The 16,884-nt window shown below is 43.5% G+C and overlaps 1 long non-coding RNA gene across 1 annotated transcript in view; it reads left to right on the plus strand.

The window, feature by feature from the left end:
• Nucleotides 1–220: 220 nt before the first annotated feature.
• Nucleotides 221–16,884, plus strand: part of LOC144141878 (uncharacterized) — a 53,357-nt gene continuing 36,693 nt past the window's right edge. The window contains exons 1-3 of the long non-coding RNA XR_013316731.1: nt 221–472; nt 8,671–8,810; nt 8,874–8,962. This is a non-coding gene — a long non-coding RNA (uncharacterized LOC144141878). The remainder of the gene's footprint in view (nt 473–8,670; nt 8,811–8,873; nt 8,963–16,884) is intronic.

Raw genomic sequence — 16,884 nt, forward strand, 5'->3', positions numbered from 1 at the left:
GCCTTCTGCGCTACCTGCCCGCTACTTAAGGGCTATCCTTCGTTCTCCGGACTCCTGATGTCACCGAATCTCCCCCGTAAATAAATGAAGACCGCGCTACACGACAACATCGGCGCCTACAAGATAAAGGTCACTTGATACGTAGCGCTAAAAACCGAGCCTATTAAAACCTAAAATAGCGTTCGCCAGAAGAGCTATTTCTGAATCTTTGTGTCTCAAGAGGCTGCTGGAGATGATTCATTTTATGACTCGGCACTAGGGGCGGCGACTTTTTGCGGAAATGTTTCCATGTCGTTTCCAATCTTTATTTTAGCAATGGTGTGTGGTTGGAACTTTAGATTACTTTTTGGGCAGTGGCATGCTTCTTCGTATAGTTATAGGAAGGATTGTTTTGCTATGGTTATTTTTTGCCAACTCTTTACATTGCCAGAACTGGCATCTTTTTAACGCTATTCCCGTGGATATACGATCGGTAAGTAGCATTTTATTTCCTAAAAGCACTGTTAACAAGCCAAGAATTTCTCTCTTTGCAACCATTACACGAAACAGCTTTTCGCACATGTTTTTAATATTTTTTCTTCCCAGAGAATTTTGAATTTACTCCCTAATGAGCACGTATCTAGGGGAAAATATCGGCCGCTTATTGAAATGGCTTGGAGCCACGTCGGCAACCATCATCTTGTTGCTGCGAAACAAGTACACGAAGCAGTGTTTCAATGCGAAGATATGTATTTAAATAGTGTCTTTCAAAACAGCACTCAGCAAAACTTAGGAAGACGCACATAGCTTAGTATCATAATAATATAGCATGGCCCCGTAAAGCCCGAGCGTTCCATTTGTGGCAGCAGTAGACAGTCTATCGAAGAGAATAAAAAAAATCGGATAATTGTAAACCGTTAACAAGCTTTTGCACCCTGGATGAAGGTGAAATCCTTGATGTATCATGACCTATAAACAGCGATACCCAGTCATGCATCTGAGAAAACCCGAAGTCTCTGGGAGGGGCGCTACTGTTTTAGGATGGAGAAGCCGCGTCATCGTGTGTTCAAATCATGGCGGACATTTCTTAGCTTGTTGAAGGGAGACCCAGGCTGCGAAAGACGGCTGTGTACATGAGCGGGTCTTTAGAGCGAAGTACACAGGCCAGCCGACTTGATCCAAGCACCCTCACGAGCACTTTCGAGAAAAATAAAGCGGAGTAGAATTGGGGACAAGCACCACTGAAGTTAAGTTGCGACAAGAGGAAGGTTGGGAACAGGTGTTGAAAGCAAAGCGGCATAGATTTATGATTTCGGCTATCACAGAACCGCGAAAAAGCAAGCACCACGCACCATGACTCGTCGTAATTCTGTTACTGTATGAACTGCTTTTCCTGCTCCTGAAACAACAAAAAGTTCAAATGAGTTTAGATTCACAAAGAACTCCGTTTGACAAGCTAGTTTTATATGGTATATCTACTAACGAAAGCGTGTCGTTAGCAATGCAGCCTGAACACTTTTATTTGGGTATGGCGAGGTGGTAAACAAATATGTGTTTTGTGAATGCACCTCAGTATTAGCTTAACGTTTTATTTCATCAATTTCATACATTTATCTGCCATAAAACCCTCTTAATCCTAACCAAACAAATCAAGCATTTCTTACTAAAAGAAGACTATTCAGGTAAAAAGTGCTGAAGTACACAAGCTTCACAGCACCCCTAAGTTACTGTACTATATAAATTGCGTGCTCCAAAAATGAACCTCAATGCTGCCATTTTAGAAGATATTTCATGTACGTGATTATAGCATATATTATTCCTATAAAGGCATACCCATTTCATGTGGTATGCCTTTCTTTCTTAATGAAAATATAATGATGCTTGTAAAGCACTCCGATGTTCTTACCAGGACACTTATTCCTTTCATATTTAAAAGGCACCTATATTATACACATTCATCTTCGGGACGGGTAAAATTGGCTAGAGCCTCGCACGCTCCTCCGAAAGTTTCTGCTTTAAATACGTCCTAACGTAGAAATGGTATATATTCGAAAACTTTTGTCTTTATTCCCCTAAAAATTATGCTAACTTATTTCATTTCATATAACCTCTATCTATTCACCATAATACGTCATACTAACTATTTTCTGACCGTTCTCCCACCTAGTCCTACCTTAATCTGCCCAATCCGGTTTTATATACCGTATATTACCCAAATGTTTCCCCTCCCTTTTAGTCTTTCATGTTGCGAAAAATACGTTATTTACTCTATTTTAACTCGCCGTTATACATCTAACTACACATAATTTTGTATTCGACCATGGTATTACTTTATTATTCCTTACTGTGAACACAAAATAATTATTACACTACCCTTAAGTTGCCTCACTTCACCATATTCTGTGTCAATTGATCAGTGACCGCGAAAGTGTGTAATTATCTATCTAAGCACAAGCACACGCCTAATTGAAGTTATTTATTATAATTATCTGTTAATTTTAAATCATCTGTAAGAAACCGCTTTCACGTCTTGGCTCGCTTTTTTTCCTTTTTCGATCTATTCGGTTATTCACTCATTCGCGTCGATGACTGAGTAATTTGACGATAACCCTCATGTCATACATATCACAATCGCCCCATAATAAATACACCAATAAAGGACCATAAATAAACAGTACTGACATGTAGCCGCTCGCTCCATTCAAAGTACAAAAACTAAACTTGTAGGGTATTGGGAAACAGTTATTGAAAGGAACTGGGCAAAAAACCAAGGTTGTTTTCAAAATGCCGAGCGGTAATATTGGTCGTTTTTTTATTGTGACTGAGAAGAATTCTATGAAGCTGATAAATACCCGATTACTTTTATTAGAATGTTTTCAACTCTACTTCTTAGAGGCGTAAAAAAAACAGAAAATCATTCGCGCAAGTCAACACAAACTTTAATATTTAGAAGCACGCGAATATTTTACGGCATTATATCGCTTCCAAATACCTCTGCAGGGACATCTCAGCACAACAAGCTTTATGAAGCCACTAGTACATTGATTATCTGAAAAATAATAACTGTAAATGCCCATCGAAGATGGCCACAGGCCGAAAGCCGTCTCTCCAAACTAAAATAGTTAGTCGTCGGTTGTACGCGAGAGCCTTGCGACATTCACCCTGTCGATAAAGATTAAAAAAGCTGTCCATGTCTTAGACATAAACACAACGTTGCTTCACCATACTTAACAATTTCAGTAAATGTAAATGTCTCGGAAATACGTTTCGTGAAGCGTTGTTGAAAGCACCATTGTTTGCAAACAAGTTTTAAGTAGTTCAATATGAAATGTATATTATAAATCAAAGCTATTTGTGGGGGGCGAAAGTGGTCCTGTGTACGCAGGTAACTCTACTTTCACAACAAGATAAGAATATGTAAAAAACAACCTTGTAGTTGAGATTCAATCACGCCAACAGAGTGTGCCTGTGTTTATGTCGCTGATGCACAGCGGCGGGTAGCGGTTTAGCACATAGCAGGAGCTGTGTTATGTGCTTAGTACGTGAGGCGCTTAACAAAAACCTCGGCATAGCCATTTATACTACCTAAACTCAAAGTTGGCTTTTTAGAAGCTATCAAAATTCTAAATAAACCAAAGAAATGCCAGAAGCCTGCAAGCACTTGTTTGACGCCGGGCACTGGCCAGGGTGGGAACATTTTAAATGAGAACACCAAGTATATTGATCTGCCTAGATATTTACACCTGCCTTATTGGATATGGAATTATAATTGTTCTTTGGGCGGACGGTTCGAAGAAACCACCTAATGCGAAACATTTACGTAACCCGGAAGCTATTACAAACATCTTTGTACAAACGTTGGGATACGAGCAGGTTGTGGTATGCGTCGAGAGGACCACTCTGATCAAAGACAGCTATTCCCCAGCTGGTAGAAAATTATATCAGCGCATAGAAAGTCAGAGGTTGTTAAACATCCCTATCTCCAAGTAAGACGACCGGAGAAACTAGACCTCACAAAACAAGTGAGTCCTACGCTGGATCTCTGAAGTGTCGGCCGGGGACGGGACGCAGTACAGTCACCGGGAAACAAGTATATCAATTCATGTAGGTGTCTAGCCTAAAAAAATGAGCTCGGTTTCTTTGCCTACACCAAAAAACACAGTAACCAGAGTTAGTTCACGTCCACACGCTGTATTTCACCCGACAAATTCTGGCCCGAGGTACGGGTGATCCCCTGTATGGTCTCATGATGGGAAACTTACCACGCGTTAGATTGTTACAGATCTTTGCCTGATGCGGTGAGTGGACGCCCTTCTTCAATGTTGGAACTATCTTCCTTCGACGGTAAAACCCCGATGACGTCAAGCGTGAAGCATCTTGTGTGCGAAAAAGCCAAGCAATTCCAACCATGCTCACCGGCGTTACGATAAAAAAAACAGCGTAACTGCACCAAGCAACAACTACGTATTGAAGAATTGGTGTTGTGTAACGTTTGTCGTAGAGATATAGCGTTTTTAGTGTGGGTAGTGGTTTTCCCAGGGAACCCGATTAAGCCAATTACAATTTTGAACAGTTTAGTTGAAAGACGAAACAATAAAGCAGGACCATAGATAAAAGAGTGACCATCACCACGTGAGAAATCATTATTATATTTCGTAAGGAGTATTTTCTCAGCATAAATACAAACATCAAACTTTTTGTACGTCATGTCAACAAAACAAATGGCTAAATCAGACAGATAATTGTGCATTAAAACATCCAAAAGCATGCTTTCAATTTTTACCTATGCGTTACTTTTCGAGAGGTCGAACCCTGTACAGAAGTAATGTTGTTTTCTCGGCAAAGAACAGGCGCAGCGGAATGTGTCCAGCTGTTCAAAGTCGGTTGCAAGCCGTAAACGATAACCTGCAGTTAGATTGCATGGTGAAACACGTGAAGATGTTTGTCAATTGCGTATGCGGTGTCGTGTACATGATTTCTCTCGCATGCGGACGGACGTATATCGGACAGACCGGGAGGAGTTTGAACATAAGGCTGGAGCGATCACAAGTACAATCTGAAAGGAGTAGTCATGAACTCGCACTGAGCCGCACACTGCAAGGATTGCCGGAACTGCGCATGTAGCCCTCTAGTCGACTAAACAACCGCACTGTTTAGAAACAAATACCCCTTGTCAAGACAAATCGTGGAGGCATGTTACATTCGCGAAAACCACAACTGTGTCAGCCATCCGTTCATGCCGTTCACAAGAACGAGATCTCACTTCTTGATTTTTCTTGAACCGGTGGCTTGGGGGATAGATATTAAAGAAGAGGTTGCGCACCTGTCGAACACAGCCGCTGTGCTAAGCACGACGTTTTGAACTTTATTTGTGATTTGAGTGTTCGACGCAGTAGTCTACGCAGGCGCAAAGGTTTGGCTGTTCCTATAAAATTGCACGTTTCCTGAATAAAAAATCCGTTGTTAATCAGCCCCGCGTCCTGTAATATATGTGCCTCCTTCTGTGTCCTCGTGTTACCGCGCAGTTATATTAGCTATTATACAGTAATAATTTTATACACCAGCCCCTGGTTGTGTCATAATCCACGTACTTCCCCTGAACGCACTAAGCAATTTACTGTGTATTCGCCCACCTTTTGACCGTACCCAACCAAAGCGCGCACAATGCCCCTACTTACACCTCGCCTCCACCGGCGTGCCTTTCCAGATGAAATATGGTTCCTACTTGCGTTCATAAGAAGAACAGCTCCGATCACCACGTCCCTCGACACTTTGTCATTCTTTCCTTTCAGCTTCAAAGCCACTTTTGGCTGAAGTCCGGGCGACTATCTTATTCTCTCCAAGTACGACCTTTGCATGCTCCCGCTTAACTGCCAAATGCCTTATTCGTAATGACAATGTCGAAAACTCTGCATTGCTCCCGTGCGTACAGTATACCATCACCACCCAACTCCCAACAACATCCACCAGTGAGTTTGAAGATCGCAGGCGTAAATGTCAGCATCTGATCTCAACTCAATGAAACACCTCTGAAGGCGTTGCACAACAACCTTTCAGCTGGTGCGTGCTAAAAAAGCTCATGCGCCAAATGTGGACGTGTTCTCAAGTAGCCAAGATCAGAGCTGCGCTCATGATGGGGGGCCTCGCCACGGCCATCATCCTGTTCAAAATTACACACACTCACCGTGAAGTGTGTTATACGGGTGGCATCTTTCGCGCTCGGCCTCATCGTCCCAACGCTCTAACGCCCTATGGTCCCATCTCTGCGAGCAAATCTGCCATCGTGCTCAAATGTGCGTCAACAAACACCTGCTCAGGGGATTTAATCTGCGTCTGCAGGGGTAGTCCCCGTTGAGCTGATGACACCACACATTGTGAAAAAGAAATCGCCAAGCAGCCATTGCAGAGTAATCGTACAACAAGCACAGTGCTCAACTCGCACTTTATATGACAGCTGATACAGCAGCAACTACGCTTCCGAAACCGCGCAAGTAGCACAGCCGCAGTTGCAACCAGTTCACCATTTTCTCTAGCCTTTGCGCTAGGTCGTCTCGACGTCCTTCCGTAAACCTTCATTCGAATGCCCCTGCGGCACCATACCCATATTCAAGCTGCTGAGGTAAGCCAGCCAGGCAAGTCAGGTGCATTGGAGACCGCGTAACTAAACACGGTGAAGGGTCACCTACACTGATCTGTTGATTTATTTTTCACAAAAAAACCTCCTGCTCAACAAAAACCGAACTTCATACCCCTCCTACACGGAAGGTAGATGCCCAATAGGATCCACTCTCAAAACAGTCTCCTCCTGCTTCGCTCAATGAACCCATAAATAGTGTTTCCCTCGACCGGCTTCGACTCCTTCAAGCAAACGTGACCACGATATCGTACTGCTCCCATTTTCCGTGAGTTTAAAACCACCCTTGAAATGATGTTCCTTCTCATTTCGGCACTGCAGAGTACTAAAAAACGCACCTTTTTTCACTGCGTGATACCTTTATTTTCTCCGAAATTTTGTATCATGCACCATTGATTGTCTTCATGCGCATCATCAAAAAAAAAATTAAGGCGCTTCTCCACAAGGCAACAACTATATCTTTGGGTCTTCCCATAATTTTCGACATCAATGACATCCATCGAAGCTACCAATGTCAATGCTGCTCGGTAACTCCTAAAGGTCGTCCTACATCGCAGACATTAGATAACCGCACCGTACCCCCGAACTTATACGAAACGTTAGACAGCTTCATACCCCAAGATCTTACTGTAGCCCCCGTTGCTGACACATAGACAAAAGGCGTTATACCACTCACCGTAATACAGTAGCCTAGCTTTCGGTTACTTAAAATTCGGACTTACAGGATATTTCGGACTTTCCTAAAGAACGGTCACATGTACCACAGAAGTAGTGACTCACGAGTTTTTCGGACTGCCCTTTATTAGGAATACTTTTCGTACCCCTCCAGGCGGGAAAAATTGGTCGGCTACTGTCGTTGTGTGGTATATTACAAAAAAAATGAAGCGCAATATCTACAGCCGCCATGTATTCACACATGTTGTATTTGCAGATAAACTCGGCGCACTCGCCTTCATCACTTCACGAAATACTCACTACTCCATCCGAAGACGTTAACCTCTTAGGAGAAGCGAAACTACTCGCCTATGCTGACAACCAGTCTATTGTCTGCACGATCCATATTTAAACGAAATCCAAGTCTGCAAGCTACCGCCTCGCTCATTGTTTAACTTTCCTGTCCATAATCTTTCTTTTTACAAACATGAAGAGGATTTGTCAGGAGCACTGTCACGGAGGCGTTGAAAGAAAAAGCTTCCGTATTAGCACAAGGCGAAGCTATCCGGGGAACGAATGTCGACGCCCTCGAGAGAAATCCTTGTCATCCCCATGCCCCTCCTCACATTCGCAACATTCCAAGCATCTTTCGCATGTTCCCTCCTCTGCACGACGGCCTTTCCCGTCGAGAGTAAGTAATCACCACAGCCATCTGTACTGTCTCTATCTATACTATAGCATTCCTGTCAATTTTCACTTAGGTTGTCTAATTGTTTTTTTTTAGTATGTTTTGTTTAACCAGGCGTTATATTTTATATTGCGTTCTTTTGAACTTGCGGTAATTTCGCCTTCACCTGATATCTTCAGGGAAAGTCTCGCTTGAAACTATCTGGTAATATGATGACACAGAGCCACAGAAATTTTCTCTGGGAATTATATCTAAACTTTCAAAGAAGCGTACCGAAACAAACCCTAATATTGTCTCAAAACTAGTGTAAAATAAGCTTTCAAATGTTTTTTCTAGGTATATCATTGTGCAGGCGAAAATATATTGAATAAGCATTTCAGGTAAAACCTCCACTTACAGCAAAAATAGTGCCTGCAATATTGTATTCATCATACGTGTGAGGTGTCTTCACAGTGACCCAGTGGTGGTCGTCGCAAGTATGGGTCAAGAAAAGAACTCTTTAACACTGATACTGAAAGTACACAAAACGCAAAACATAGTGTCCTTCGTGGTATTTTTAGGCGATGAAAGCCGTCTCGCAGGTTTTCTGCTTTGCAGAATTAGCGGTTATCTGTTCCCAGTTCACTTTCGCCTATGAAGCTCTTAAGGTTTTTTTTATATGCATATTTACAACACTAGTACCAAAAAAACGAAGCTGAAGAAAGTATTCTTTCAGTTTATGCATACGCTGAACTACATTTGGACCGTAAATGCGACGCTTGCAGATGAATGCATTTATTGCAAGAGAGATAAAGTAATCAACATATCCCTGCAAGACGTTTACTTCACCAGGGACTACAGCAGAGATGAAATCAAGTAAGCTAGATGTTTTTTGTGGGTTATTTTAAAAGCCTCAATAATTTCGTATTTGTTTTTCAGTATCTCCAAATTGCTTTATGGAAAATTTATATCAAAGAAAGGTAATAAAACCAATCCTCCATTTCAAATTGTGGTAACTACATTACGAGGTACGTTTTCGAAATATTTCCGAGTATTAAAAGGTGCAATATCTATTGTCAGTTGTGCGTTTCTGCTTTAAAAAGATAGTAGCGGAAAGTAACAAAAAAATTGTGTAAAGAGCTTGTTTTACGACGACTGAGAATTTTCCAATTTATTTGGAACGTGCACTAGTTTAAAAGTCATCTATCCAAATGGACAACGGGAATGCAGTTCATACATTTTTGCAAGATTTTGATTTAAACAACCCGCATTTTCACATTTCACGCTTCAAACCTTTCTCCTTCAGTCATTTTCATTTTTGTAAGACCAACAGGTATTACGGCCTAAAAGTTTAGAGAGCCTGAAGAAGCATTAAAATCACTTTTAGTTATTCCGCCGAAGTATTTAACCTTAAAAACTCAGTGAGGCAGCAAGTCAAATAACCAATCTTGCAATATTATAGGTAAACTAACGACACAATATTCACTGAAATTTTTAGTTTCCCTTTGTGAGGTAACTTTTCGTTGCCTCAGAAAATTAAATGGCCTACCCTAAGGTATTAACGCGGATCTTAGTGTTTCTTGTCACCTCAGCAGTGAGAACAGGCAAGGTGCTGGGTCGTATGTAGTTCGATCTTCCGTACCTTCCGCGCCTGAACAAAACATGGAGCAAAAACAAATCAGATAATATTGTATGCCGTAGTTCCTGAAGCTACAAAAAATGACCTGGCATTTGTTCGCCTAATCTACAACAATTTACTGTAATGTCATGGTCTATAGCCACTACAAAAAAAGAACACAATTCTGTAACAGAATTTGTCTGTGCTTTGTTATATACGAAATTGTGTGTATATAGAAAATTCGTTTTGTAAAAGACTTGTGTTTAATTTTGAATCATTTACGCCCGGATTCATTATAAAGTAGAGCTATTCACTTTTTATTATGTTGGAAATACTGCAAATTTTGCGACTTATTGAGCTAATAGTGATGCCGGAAGCATTCGAAAACTAATTTCAAATGATAAAAATACGGTACATAACAGTGACAGCTTAAATTCATGAATTCGTGTGATCGGTTTTTTTATACTGTAGGGGAAAGGAGCACTCTCGGAATAACGCCCCCGCGCGGGCCACCTTGAGTAATATTGGTGACGGTATTTGCGACACCGGGGACCACGAGCTTCCAAACATAAGCTGTAGTCAACCGTGGGGATGTGTTTAGAGGTGAAGGGTAGAAGCCTCAAACCGTGGCTGTTGGAGCCTAGGTCAAGCTCCGGCAGATGGGCTTCCTGTCTGTTTACTAGGCCGGGAGCTCTGGGACCTCTTCAGCTGTCAGGGTAAGGCTGACAAAGAAAGTACCCCCGTCTCCCTGCATTTATACTATGCTATATGGTATTGTATAAGCCCTTCCCACCCCAAACGTGATCGGTCCCTGAAAAGGGACCGCACTCAATTATCCTTTCCCCCAATACCATCGTTAACCTTTCCTGAACCGGATCATTACCCTCAATTTCTTGCGATGGAATCCCTCAATCCAGCCCACCCTCTTGCATCGCAGTCAGTCTTCTTGATCACAAAATATTTTGAAGCCGTACTAGGAAAACCGTTTAGGGCCAAAAAACGAACGACTGGTGAACTCCTCATTGAGGTAAATGACAAGCAGCAGTCGAAAAAGCTTGCAGCTCAGACTAAACTGGCTGATCTAGACATCAGGGTCACACCGCATCGCAGCCTCAACACCTCCAGGGTGTTATATCCGAGACACATCTTCTGAACTCAACGGATGCGAATATCTTTGCGGGCTTGAAGATCAGGCGTCACTGCCGTGAGACGCATCACCATCCGTAGAGACGACAAGGAGATACCCACCAAACACATCATCTTGACTTTTGACCGCGCACAAGTTGCACAACATAAGAGAGCAGGCTTTATCCGCTGCTCCATTCGTCCCTACATCCCGAACCCACGGCGCTGTTTTTTTGTGTGCCAGCGGTTCGGGCACGGTACAAATTGTTGCCGTTGCCAAATGACCTGTGCAAATTGCGCGGCACACGATCATCCGAAGGACAAGTGCCCATCCGGCAGCTTCTCTTGTGTGTGAACTGGGGGGGGAGGGGGGGGGTGGACGGGGGCGCATGCGCTAACTCCCGGAAGTGTGCAACATTTCAACTAGAGAAAAATACAATAAACGTCGAGGTAACTGAGAATATCTCCGTCCCAGAGGCGCGAAACAGGTTCGCCTTTTTCCCAGTGCTGAAGTACAACGACGCAGCTCGCCGGGAAGTGGAGCGGCGTCTAGTTTCCACAGGGACCCAGTTAAGCGAGTATGACATTGTCCCTTCCTCACACCCGCTGGGTTCCCTACGGCAACCCAATCCGTCACTGCACCACTTGCTGAGGCAGCAGCGGTGGTGGTTCCAACCGTCTCTGTTGGGGCCGATGCCACTCCCGCCCCTGGCCATCCCGTCCTCCAGTGTGTTGGAGGGTGCCGAGGGGATGGACACCGGAGGGCCGGCTTCGGTTCCCACCACCACCGTACCAACCGTGCCACCTCTGGCGCCCCCAACGCCCTCGGCGGAGGCGGGTCAAACGAAGGGCCCCCGAAGAAGGCCAAGCCTGGGGTCCCGCCGGTCTGACATCTGAAGAGGAGATGGATGTCGAGCCGTTCTTCGTGCAACGCAGCGCAAGGAGCTGCCTCCGACTTCCAGGCCTACAGAAAGGGCCAAAAAGCCGAATCTCAGAGGAACACATCTCATCTCACACACACACAATCTCACACACACACACACACACACACACAAACACACACACACACACACACACACACACACACACACACACACGCGCGCGCACGCACGCACACACACGCACAAACGCACACACACACACACGCACACATGCACGCAAGCACGCACGCACGCGCTCACTCCAGTCATCCCTAAATGTATATAATGGGAACAGAAAACATCATCTAATGAAACCGCAGAGGCCTCCTTAAAAATATTGATGATGTGTATGAGATTCTGCATGGAAATCAGCCAAGTATGATATGTGTCCAAAGAACTCACCGCAATTCTAAACACATAAATTTTACATAAGTACATGGTATTCAGCAAAGACAGGGTTGGCTGCAAACACTCTTCGGGGGGTGTGGCCATTGTCACGTGGAAATCATTAGCATGCCACCCTCTCTCTTTTAACACTGTCCTTGAGGCTGTAGCAATATGTACAATAATATTTATTAGGTTGATAGCAGTATGCTCCATTTACATACGTTGTGATTTTGCAGTTCTGAGCTCTGATTTCTAGGCACTGGTTGAACAGCTACCCGAACCATACATCCTCATAGGCGACAATATTGCGCACCACTCTCGTTGGAGCTCCCCCCGAACGTATACCCGAGGTCGCCCGATAGAGAAGTTTCTTACATACTCTGGAGCATGCCTTTTCTACACAAAACAGCCTACATAACATAACTTAGGACACAATAAATACGCACATTTTGACTTGGCTATTGTTTCTGCAGTTTTCTGTCCTTGTCTTGACTGGGGCTTGGGCACTGACCTGTATGGGTGAGACCACTTCCCCACTTCACTAACATATATAGGTAAAGGCCCAAGCTGTACATCATCCCATAACAGGGTTAATGTATCCAAAGCAAACTCTAGTACATTCACAGAAACAACTAAACTACACTACACATTTATCAAACATCTACACATGGAGGAAGCAGCCCAAATCATAACGACGCACATCCTCGATGCCACCGAAAGGTCCATTCCCCACGCCACCATTGCCCCGCGCAACCACAGGAGGCCGCGGTGGAACGAGGACTGTAGGTGAGCGCGGGAGTGCCAGAATGAGGCGTAAGGTAACCTCCGTTGGTGCCCCTCTTCGAATTACCTTGTATCAGTTAAAAGTGCTAAGGCTTTTGGTAAGCGTGTGTCCCCGAAAGGCAAAATGAGAGTTGCTGCATCTTCCTTCCATCTATTAACTCATAACAGGCACACACAAGGTATGGACAAGAATACGCAAACTTAAAGGACCACATACACACAGCCTTTTCCTGGTAAGCGCAACAGAGAACACGCTCGAAGATCAGGCTAACACACTTGCACAACACTTCCAAGACGTTTCCAGTTCAGCACACTAAACAAACACTTTCCTGAAACACTACACCGCTTGTGAAAAGAAGTGCCTCCATGACAATTACAAGTCCAAATGCGGTTACAATTCTGAATTTACACTGTACGAGTTGAAGGCTGCCCTGAGCACACGTAAACCTTCTGCTCCAGGTGCAGATACGAGTACATACACCATGATGCAACAGCTATGCCCAGACACTCGTGAAACACGCCTACACCTATACAACAAAATAGGCCTTTCGGGGCGCATTCCAAGCTCATGGAGGGAGGCCGTAGTAGTGGCGTTCCTGAAGGAAGAGAAGGACACTTCCTCTCTTGCGGGTTATCGTCCCATTGCCCAGAGAAGCTGCCTCTGTAAGCTCTTCAAGAAGATGATAAACAGGAGACTCGTGTACTTATTATTGTACAATGGTCTTCTCGAGGGCTGCCAGGCAAGCTTCAAGGCGGGGCGAACTACCAACGATCAACTCATTGCATTAGAGGCATATACAGGGTGTCCCAGCTATCATGCACCAAGATTTAAAAAAAGAGTAAAGGCGTAACTCGAAAGAAACCAGGTGCATAATGTTTGCAGTACTGTGAAGAAGCGGAGTGTATTTTTTTCTTTAATGAGACTTAATTAACTAATTGTAATTAATTATCTAACTCGAGAAATACTCTCCTAATCACTAAAGTGTCAATGAGGCACTTGAAGGTAACCACGAGGGGCATCTAACTGCGGTATTTTCAGCGATGAACTAATTGCGTACACATTTATTATGACTGATAAAGGAAACCCACGAAATATGAAAAATACCACGTGACGGCGCCTCCGCGCGCACCGTAAAGCAACGCCCTCAAACAGGCTGCCTCTGAGTTAGCCAGAATGAAATAAACAAAAGAAAGAAAGAAGAAATCGCGACCGAGTTTGTTCCTTATCTTCACACGCGTCCCGCGAATCTTGCTGTTGCTGCTCCTTCCATGCATGCTATTACCAAGGTGATGCGCTGTCTTTTCGGGCGGATAACACGCGAAGCAGTTGCTTTCAATCAGCTTTGTTTGGGGACGCTGATTTACAATGCGCGCGTAAGCGTCGCCACGTGGTATTTTTCATATTTCGCGGGTTTCCTTTATCAGTCAAAATAAATGAGTACGTAATTAGTTCGTCGCTGAAAATAGCGCAGTTAGATGCCCCTCGTGGTTACCTACAAGTGCCTCATTGACACTTTAGTGATTAGGGCAGTATTTCTCGAGATAGATAATTAATTACAATTAATTAATTAAGTCTCATTAACGAAAAATTACTCTCCGCTTATTCACAGTACTGCAAACATTATGCACTCGGTTTTCTTCGAGTTAAGCAATTTCTCTTTTTTTAAATCTTGGTTCATGATAGCTGGGACACCCTGTATAAATGATGGCTTCCTCCACAAACGGTACTGTACGAAAGTAGTCTTTCACTTTGAAAAGGCGTATAATACTGCTTGGCGGTATGATATCCTAAGCGATTTGACGTCTTAAAATGTCGCGTAACATGATGAACATCTTGCTAGTTATTAATCCGAAAGAACATTTTGTGTGAGTGTTGGAAGCGCACTCTGAAGGGTTCGGTGCAGGAAAACGGCGTTTCGAAAGGTGGAGTTTTGAGTTGCACTCTCTTTACTATAAAAATGTATTCACTCATAAGGCATCGCCACAATCAATTTTCTGCTCAATCAATGTAGACGACGTGCAATTTTTTTTAAGTCTTGTATCTTGTCTATCTGCGAGCGCGAAGTCCAGCTTGGTGTTAACAAGCTAGCTGTCTGGCCAGATGGCGACTGTTCTAAATTTATTTCAGTAAAGTGTAGTTCTGTTTTGTTTTCGTAAAAACGTGGCATTCGGCCAGATCCAGACATCAGACTCAGTGTTGTCTCAATTCCAGTAAGAAATGAACACAAGATTTTCGGCGTAGTCCTTGAAGAAAACCTCACATTCCTTCCACATATAAACCAACTTCAACATAAATGATTAAGTGCTATAACTACACCCAAGGTTCTCACTCACACTTCGTATAGTGCTGAAAAATGTTTTTTACTTGTTTTTACTAGCCTGATAGGTTCACGATTGGAAGTGTTGTTTCTGGGACTGAAAGTAAAACATTCCTCAAAATGCTGGGCCCAGTGCTTCATCCGGGGCTTCGCGAGGCATGTGGCGCCTTCCGCACTGGCCCGGTCGAACGCCTCTATGTGGAGTGTAATGAATAGAACCTACAATGTCAGTGAGCATACACAGACATTCTTTATGCTTTTAAAAATTCATTCATGCCTTACCATTCCTAACAATCTGTTTTTATGATACCTTCATGATTGAAATCCTGCTAAATCGACGATCGTACTCTGCGCCGTTCTCTTACAGAGTTAGAGAGGAAGCGTCATAGCTTGCTGTGTCCTTTTTAGATACCATCCTAACTTCTGTAACATATATTGTAGCAACATGGCATCTGCGCCCTATAACAGGCGGTACATCTTTCACATTTATAGATAAAAACCTAGCTCCTAGATACGCAATTTTGTAGCACTTGTATTTGCAGCAGAAGTATCAGTATTCTGAATTTCCTACGGATGCCTCTTAAAGTGCCACCTCTGTGTACTGCGCTGCGCGTGGACCTGGCCTAATGTTATTAAAACTCTGAATAATTATTCTAGTATCTTTACGGCAGAGGCTTATGGGGTACTTTTTGTTGTTATTCATATACTTTAAAACCACATTCCACAATTCATTATCTACACAGACTCCCTCAGTGTTGTGCGGAAATTGTCGTCAACAAAGTCTTGTAAAAACCATGTGTCAATCTGACTATCAAGGGTATTATGTTGGTGTATGTCAACAAGTTTGAACTTGTCCTTTGCTGGGTCCCTGGCCACTGTGGTATAGCCGGCAAAAAAGCCGCGTATCGAATGGCTGCTGCTGCTACACTCTTGAACACAGTAGACAAAACCACATTACCCTACACCGACGTGAAACCACACATCAGACAAGTTACACGTAATAAAACCAGGCTTGGTACCATACACCACCAACACACGCCGCAGATACACAGAAGTCACTTTGGCTAGATTACGGATAACGCATGCATGCACCGCAGTCGCACCTTCTCACTGGATCTACAAGACCTCTGTGCAGCAGGTGCGGAGAGGCCCTATCCGTGATCCACACCCTCATACAATGCAAGGTACTAGAAACAACAAGACACAGACACTTCTCACAAGTATACAGACAACGCCTTCCACTAAACCCATCATACTTTTTAGGGGACGACGGGATGACCCCACAATCACCCACAAGCGTACTTTTTAGTTTCTTAGCAATGTCAAGTTTTTAGATCTCATTACGCGCCATGCATATTGAAACCCTGGCCCTTTACATCAATCATCTACATTGTCTTTTATGTCAATTCACATATATTTTAGTTGAATGTTTTACACTTGCCATGACCTCGTCAGCATAAAACAACCATTCCTTGGCGTTCTGTGCCCGTAGTCACCATTGCGCCAAAAAAACCCGAACCATCATCATCATCATAATAAAAAAAGGGCAAAACATGATCATCGCAAGCCGTGCGCTTTGTTCTGTTTCCACACGTAAAGAAATTCGCATACTTGTTGTCAGTGCCCCGAAGAGGAGCCTTGGTAACGCAGTAGCGAGCCAAGTAACTTGGACAACAACAATCCACCTCTCGTTATAGGACCGAGGAAAAAACATAAAATGTGCGTGCCCACTTGTTGAACAGAAACTTTCCGAGAATTAATTGGCTAGGAATTTCCAGCTCACTTTGCAGAAGGCATCT

The sequence above is a fragment of the Haemaphysalis longicornis genome, unplaced genomic scaffold (genome assembly GCF_048455015.1).
Source record: "Haemaphysalis longicornis isolate Haplotype H1 unplaced genomic scaffold, Haemaphysalis longicornis Haplotype H1 scaffold_6, whole genome shotgun sequence".
Classification (NCBI taxonomy): Eukaryota; Metazoa; Arthropoda; class Arachnida; order Ixodida; family Ixodidae; genus Haemaphysalis; species Haemaphysalis longicornis.